The following is an 8,335-nucleotide window of genomic DNA, read 5'->3' as shown; positions in this document are numbered from 1 at the left end:
AAAAAAAAAGGCATGATTATGTATTTTAGGGTCAAATTACAGGGTTTGAACTAAGAAAAGTTAAGGCATTCCATATATTATGACCCAGTTCTAAGAATAATTTTTTTACTTAAGATTCAGGGGCCAACCAACCATTGACTGGTATTTATATCTGGAAATCCAGAGTACATTAATTAATACAAGTTACTTTTAGTAGTATAATCCAGAAAACTTGAGGAAATATATTATTTGTTAAATCCGTGACTTGAGGGTTTTAAAGAATTATTTTATTAATCATTTAGTATCTTGGATCCATGAAGATACCACGCAAGATAGCTTATACGTGGTTGCACAAATACAAGTTTTATGTTGTCTTAAAAATAGATATATTTTAAAAATAGATATTCCAGAAAATATATATTAGAGATTTATTAGAATAATCAAATCTGGTTAATAGTATATAGTACTAAGTCACGTGTCAATTACGGCATTCCATGGTGAAATTATTTTGCATATTTTCTTTTTTAAAACATATGCCATATTTTTGCCTACTTTGAATTACATACATTCTTTTATGAATCTAATTTTTCTGCATGACCTTTTTCTGGGGGTTTAGGCAGGGGTACAATTTTCCTATGGTGTATACACAACAAATAGATTCCTGTAGTAAAAAACCTTAAAAAAAAAAAAAGATCATAGAATTGCCCTTGAGAACACCCAATCCAGAAGGGGCTCTCACTTGATAGGACTCCCCATCCCTGCAAAATTACCCAAGTAAAGCCCAGATCCTAGAATAGGTTCTTCCTAATACCGTCTTTACAGACACCCCACATCCCTCCATGCAATGTGTATTAAACCAAATATTTTTGTTTGTTTGTTTTGAAGGGGATTGTCAAGGTTGAGAGATGGGAGACGAATGGGGAACACAGAGGACTGCAGAGAACTAGAACGGAAGCCAGCGAGAAAATTAGGTCAAATTTTTATTGTTTTAAGATAACAGCATGTTTGTTTGTTGGGGGGAGGGGGGAACGAGGGAAAAACTGGTCGTTGGGTAGCAGGAAAGACAGTGGCTAGCACGCCGGGGGGTAGGGGCCCGGTGCTTCGGCCGCTTCCCTTAGGAGCGCGGCTCGCTCCCCTCCCGGCGGTCCGGTCCGGTCCGGGCGCTCCGGGAACGTGCCTCCTGCTGGCGGTCCGCCGCGCACTTTCTTCTCGTCGCTTCGAACTTCTCAGTGAAGAAGGCGGAAATCCCGCCCCCGACACCTAACTGAATTGTCACATCTCCGTTCCTGTGCTTCTGTGCCAAAGAGCCTCACCTTTAACAGAATACCAACTTCCTCATTTCCACCCAATTGGATGGATGGATCCCAAGTACAGTCCCAGGGACAACGGAAGAAAAAGCACCGTCAGTGTAGATCCGACCACGGAAAGAGACGTTTCTCACGGTAGATTTATTTCTCCAGGAGTTATTCCTCGCTCGCCCCCAGCCCCTTTCCTTAGGACACGCCCTATACTGAGAGGAAGAACGAGTAAAACAAAAATGAATGTGAAAGGAAGCCGTTTTCTTCGAAGTCTCCCCACCCATCTCCCCCCAGCCCCCGCAATGTAGGATCTCTTAGCTCTTGAAAAGCTGCCAAAATAGGGATTCATAATTTTGTTCTGATACAAGGAAAAACTAACCTCTACCAACAACTATGCAAGTATGCATGGTAACATGGAAAACCAGTCTCAACTTTAAACCGTAATCTTTCAGTTTCCTCTGTGCTTTAAGGAGGTGGTTCAGCATGCTGAAGAGAAACGTTTGATTTAAAATGTGCAAGCGTAGCTTGAGACCGGTTTCGTTTGCAAAATTGTCTTTTTTCCATAGGTTTAGTAATACATTAATTCAGTTTAAAGAACTCTTCTTAGATAGGATGGTTTGGAGGAACCCCAAAATATTTAAAGAGAAAAAACCGAAAAAGCACTAGCGCCCAACGTGGGGCTCGAACCCACGACCCTGGGATTAAGAGTCCCATGCTCTACCGACTGAGCTAGCCGGGCACTTGCAGGACAGCTGTGGTTTTTTGGTCCCTTGATCAGTATTCAACTACATTTAGTTTCATTTTCCTATATTATTTCTTACTTATAAGAATTTTTGTATCATATTATTAAATATGCACTTCTGAATCATGTTTAAGAATTCTTCAAAAACATTTCTTTAATTTTACTTACATTTAATACTTTTATTGCATGTGTATCCCAAGATCACTGAAAACTTACATCTGTTTTATTAGAATCACTGACTCTTTTTTTAAGTGTTTTAAAATATTTGCTGCCCAATGTTATGTTCTTTACACAGACAATTAAGGCTATCTGCCTTCTATCAAATGGCAAATTGGATTCCTACAATCTGGGGAGCAGCGTTAGTAAACGAAAGTCCAGCCTCTGTGACGTTAGTTTCACGGAAGAACAGTGGCGCTTAGTTATTTTTCCTTTAATACGATCTAGTCAAGGAAAATTAGATGGAAGAAGGAGAACCTGATTCAATTAAAATAAGGGCTCTCTCGGGTAACTGCCTGACCATGGAGACACGGGACTCTCTGGGGTTGTTATTACCATCCCGACTCAAAGGACAGAAGCTGGGAGGAAAAGATGATAGAGTCACTGAATCCTACGGTAAAGATTATTCATTCTAAGAGGTAAAGAGAAGAACTGATTGTGATCAAATTTTGACGACCTGAGACATTGGAATAATCTCCTATGGAAATATACATATTCTGAGATATTAGTGAACTTTTTCGACAAGGAACTCTGAAAAGCTCTGTGATGGGGGCCACCTAAAGTCTAATTGTATATAACAAAGAATTCTTAAATTTCAGTATTTACAAATTTAACACATTGGTCATCACTGTTCTGAGATACTTAATTTAAAAAATAATAAAGTATGGCAAAACATAATATATATTTAAATACTCAAAGTATGCCTAGGATTTAAGTAGAATATTAAAATTTTAAGCTTGAAATATTAAAATACAATTATTTACTAATAGTTTTTGTTCTTGCAATTGCAAAGTATTTTTTTATAAGTTGGCAGAATGTACCTGGGGAATTAATTTGTATTTATTGGCATTTTCAACACATTTATTAAGTGCCTATCATATACAATGCACTGTGTTATGTTTTCTAATAGAAGTATAAAACAGATTCTGTTAAACTTAAAAAGCTTCTCTAAGAATATATGCATAAGTTACATACCAACTTAATATGCACTACTTCCAAAGGTAATTTGGAGTAATTTAATAAAAACAAATAAATCCATATCCACTCCTTTTAAGTTTTCTAACAAATCAGGCAAATAATCAAAGAACCTGAGACCACCATTTGATGCATTCCTCCAAGATACAAGATAAATTAACAGTCCAGCCCCCAAATAAGCAATTCATCTGATAAGTTCAGAAAGGGCACCAAAGTCTTAATTATTAATGAATGTATAGTAGGCACTAGGTACTCAAATAACACTTATCGTACACAAGTAGTTAAGTTAGTTAAAGTTAAACTGAACTTCTAACCAATTTAGAGTACTTGTTAGTTGACCTTCAAGATGAACCATCCTAAGACTATATTCTTTAGCTTTCTTCAGCCCTCTATTGGCTTACCTGGTCAAAATACCCTTGTTAAAACCCCTCATCAACAACAAAATGAAACTAAAATATTTCAGTGAAGGATAGATAAATTAAATGGCTAGTCTTGCAAGTAAATTCAACCTTTTATCCATTTGTTCACGAATAAAAACTACCCATTAATTATAATGCTTCACTAGCAGAAAGAAGCAACTGAAACTCCTCCTTCGCCCTTTTTTCTGCCTCCAATATTTCAGCAAGCCCTACATACTTAAAACCATCAACACATTTCTAATTCCACTGCTACATCCCTAGTCCAAACCACTCTCCATGACTTCTTGCCCAAGGACTGCAGTAGCTTTCCAACTAGTCCCCATGCTTCTACTCTCTGATCTATCAGTGTCTAAACTGAAGCAAGAGAGATAATTTAATAAAAATTAGATCATATAATTCTCTTGCTTAAAAAACTAATGACCTGACAGTACAAAGCCAGTAACATATGTGGAATGATGGAATTAGAAAATCACCATCAGGCAAGCGTAATAATCCATTCAAATAGGAATCATCCAATACTATAATTAGTTGGTAAAAGATTGAGTATAATAACTAGTAGGATAATTACAAGAATAGTCTCAAAGTATTTCTTCACAAGATATTTATTAATTACAAAGAGCAAAATAGAAACTTTCTGGTGGAGAAATCTTAAGTTAACATCATCAGTAATGGAACAAACTGACATCATGTGCCTACTAATATAATGCTATAAAATGAATGCACACTTTTGAGGCATTCCTGCCGAAAATGTGTCACCTGAATCCTATCATGAAAAACATCATACGAACCTAAAATGAGGAATATCCCATAAAATAAATGTGTTTTGTATTCTTCAAAAATGTTAATGCCATGAAACATAAAGAAATATTAAGCAACTATTTTCCAGTTTGGAGGAGGCTAGAATCATGACAGCTGTGACAGGCCAGACTGACCTGGAAGTTCCTATTGCTAGAGCACTGTTGCCATGGCAGCAGCTATTGGGACAAGCCCCCCATCTCAGAAAGCTCCACCACCTTAAAACAACACGACCTTTAGGCTCCGCGGTTCTAAGCGCCTGTAGCCCCGCCTGCCGCTCCGCGTGCCGTGGGAGCCCCGCCTGCCCTGCTGGCTGTAAAGCGAGGCTGCGGCCGCTGCGGGGAGCCCGGAATCCGGAGGAGGGCTCCTCTGGGCCCGCGTGCGCTGATAAAGGAGTCACTGCGCCTCCTCCGGTGTTCGATCTGTGTTACTTCCCGCTACATTTGGTTCCTTGGCCGGGAAACGACTCACACGAGCGGGCATTTGCCACCGGTGAGGGGACCTACGGGGGATCCGTGGAGCCCCGGGACGGGAGGAAGCGCCCCGGCTGTTTCGGGTCCTTGCCCGTCCAGGGCTCCGCGGACAGCCATCGGTGAGGTCCGCCCCACCCGGGCCGCCTGGGGAAGCGAACGGATCCGAGGCCAGGGACGAGCTCTCTTCAGGACTGGTGAGTGCCCCGGGGACCGGGAGCCCGAGATCAGGCCCACCCTAGGGGTGGAAGGAGAGACTGATCACCTCTCGAGCCTTAGGCAGGGACATTCCATCCGGCGGGAATGTTTAACTTCAGTTGAGGGAGTCTGTGTGAGTGTGAATGAATGACTTTGTGGCTCCACCGGTGTTGAACCTACGGAGTCTGAGTGGGCCCCAACCTGCTGTTCCCTGGTGACCTCATAGGGCTCAAGGCAGTATCAGACCCCCAGACGAGGAGTCTGAGTCTGATCCGTGTCAGGAGTTTATACCGACCTGCCAAAATCAAGAGGCACCTAATTCCCCGTGGGGAGAGGGCCAGGGGGCGAACCGAATACCCCTCCCCTTGTCTGTCCTCCTCAAATCGGGAGGCAGATGGTCTACAGTATTAGATTGCATGCCTAAAAATTTCGAGTGGTTCCGGGGTTAAGACCCCTCGATGACACCAGGTCAGTTGATGATCTTCTGTTCAGCCAAATGGCCTACGTTTGGGGTAGGCTGGCCCCCTGAGGGAACCCTCAATCTAGGGATCATTTGGGTGGTACACACAATAGTGACAGGCAAGCCCGGCCACCCTGATCAGTACATCTACATAGACAGAAGGCAGGAGCTAGCCCAGGATTTGCCAAGTTGGCTCCGAAGCTTCACACTGCCTGTCGGCCCCAGAGCTCAGGGAGGGTTGAGCGGATGAACTGGACTCTGAAAGAAAAGCTAGCAAAATGTCACCAAGAAACTGGCTTGCCTTGGCCTGACCTGCTCCCCCTAGTACTGTTCAGAGTTCGTAAAGCACCCAACTCCACAGGATATGCCCCCTTTGAACGATGTATGGGAGGCCACCAACACTCCTGCCTCTCCCAAGGGGCGAGCTCCGGTTATTGGGGAGGCTGGGCAGACCAGGTACCTCCAAAAGTTAGGAAAAACCCTAGAACAGATACATTGGGCGGGATTAGGCCCTGACTCAATGCCAAGAGCAGGGCCAGCACACCCTCATAAGCCGGGGGACTATGTCTGGGTAAAAGATTGGAAGAAGGAGCCCCTCCAACCCACATGGCCCGGGCCCCACTTAGTTGTTCTAACAACCCCTACTGCACTTAAGCTTGCAGGAATAACACCCTGGCTTCATCACACCCGGGTGAAAAAGGCAGCAGATCCCGACACAACGAGGATCCTGAGGACCCGTCCCAGTTACAGCCCCTATCATCATCATGACTGCCCCTGCTGAAGCTAAAAAGAGGACCGACCCTTGATGGGGACCGAGAGGAAGGGACCGTTGCCCAGGATGGCACCTCACAGCCACAGGACTTCCCATCACCATCCTCGGAATTGGACTGATAGTAGTGCCCCCAAAAGACTGGATCATATGGGAGCACTTGGGTCTACGGGGGGCATTCCTTGGACTTGTTTGTATCTATGACTATGTAGTATGTTTTATATAACTGGTGTTGCCGCCATCCCCAGAGTGCAAATGTAGTACACCGGGAAGGAAAATAATGCTATGGGGGGTGGGGGAGCTATAACTTAGATTGTGTAAAACCACAGAAATCACAATGCAGTTGGCGAAACCGAGTATACGGGACCGGGGTTATGAGGGGACTAAGGGCTACCAGGCTCAGAAATGTAGAGGACATGGTGAGCCTGGCAGGCAGGTATGCTGGAGCCTCACCTGGCCACTGAGCACCATGAATCGGAAGGAATTTGAGGCAGCTAGAAAGCAGTAAAGCAAGTAGTCGAAAAGCTCAAGAAACAGGAGGTTGCCTATAAAGGAGTTAGCCTCACAGCCTTCCAAAAAGCCTTACAAAAAAAAGCCCTGCCTCGCTCGTACCAGAATATTAGTGACTATGCCAAAGAATACTGGGAAAGGCTTCCTAGGAATCCCAGTTCCTAATTCATGGACTCACTCCCAGACTCACCTCAGTCCCAACCAGACTCTCACTCTGGGACCTATCACAACCAATGTGTTCCTAGATTCCAGAGGTTCTAACATCACTTGCCTAGAGTCCAGAGAAACCTCATCAGAGCCAGTCTCAGTAGGGACCCTCAAGCCTGGGCTCTGTACCCAGAATCTTAGTGTCTCCAACAATAGCAGTCTCTGTGCTAGACAGGGTCCTCCTATGTGAAAGGGTGGCCTACCGCTGCCTGGGATGGGAAAAGGCTTGGAGGTCTTCCTCACCCCCAGCATCAGCCTTAAAACCACCCCGGGGAAACAGTAACCTTACTCCAACCTGAAAGAGAGGTCTGCCCGGACCAGAAAAGCGGCTGGATTAGCTGTCATAGCAGGACTTGGTATTATGGCTTGAATAGGCAGAGGGATAGACCTAGGACTGTCAGCCTCCACCTATTACAAACTGTCTGAAAGGTTAAATGCAGAATGAACATGGTGGCTGACTCTAGCTACTATCCAGCAGCAAATAAATTCGCTCCCAGAGGTTGCTTTGCAGAATCAGTGAGCCCTAGACCTTCTAACCGCAAAGGGGGCACTTGTTTGTTCCTAAGAGAGGAATGTTGTTACTTCGTTAACCAGTCTGGCATAGTAACACAAAAGGTAAAAGCTACGAGAAAGCAGACAGCGCAGCAAAAAGGAATTAGATAACAGGCTGGGAAACACACACACAGGTATGGACACGATGGATTCTGGATTCTGCCTTTAGTCGGCCCATCCTTATCATCCTCATAGGGCTAGCCTCTGGCCCTATGTGATCCCAGTTATCATCCAGGCACTAGAAAACACTGTAAGGAGGAGAGCCACAGCCAAGATACTGGCACTCCAACAATTTCACTACCAGAGAATAAAGCAATCCGAGGACCCGGAATGCGGAAGTATACATCGTGATGCAATTGCCACAACAGCACCCAATAGCCTCAAAGGGGGGAAATGACAGGGCACTGTTGCCATTGCAGCTATTGGGACAAGCCCCCCCCCCCCCATCTCAGAAAGCTCCACCACCTTAAAATAACACGACCTTTTTAGGCTTCCTGCTTCTAAGCTTCTGTAATGCTGCCTACCGCTCCACGTGCCAAAATGAGCCTCGCCTGCCCTGCTTGCTCTTAAAGCTAGGCTGCGGCCCGCTGCTGGGAACCCGGAATTCAGAGGATTGCTCCTCTGGTCTCGCAGGTGTAAATAAAGGAGTCACTTCACTTCCTCCGGTGTTCAGTCTGAGTCTTTTCCCGCTACACCATAACAGGCTTATATTCTTATAACAATCCTAAATTTTAGTCTATAAATT

The 8,335-nt window shown here is 44.3% G+C and overlaps 1 long non-coding RNA gene and 1 other non-coding gene across 2 annotated transcripts; one reads left to right on the top strand and one right to left on the bottom strand.

Annotated features, from left to right (window-relative positions):
- Positions 1-1,943: 1,943 nt before the first annotated feature.
- On the bottom strand, positions 1,944-2,016 carry TRNAK-CUU. The gene has a single exon. It is a non-coding gene; the product is annotated as a tRNA-Lys (tRNA).
- A 2,711-nt stretch (positions 2,017-4,727) lies between these two features.
- LOC115301330 lies at positions 4,728-8,251 on the top strand. The gene is made up of 2 exons (XR_003913067.1): positions 4,728-5,091; positions 6,208-8,251. It is a non-coding gene; the product is annotated as an uncharacterized LOC115301330 (long non-coding RNA).
- The last annotated feature ends 84 nt before the right edge of the window (positions 8,252-8,335 follow it).

Source organism: Suricata suricatta, chromosome 9 (genome assembly GCF_006229205.1).
Source record: "Suricata suricatta isolate VVHF042 chromosome 9, meerkat_22Aug2017_6uvM2_HiC, whole genome shotgun sequence".
Lineage (NCBI taxonomy): Eukaryota > Metazoa > Chordata > Mammalia > Carnivora > Herpestidae > Suricata > Suricata suricatta.
This window is presented reverse-complemented; position numbering and strand designations above follow the sequence as displayed.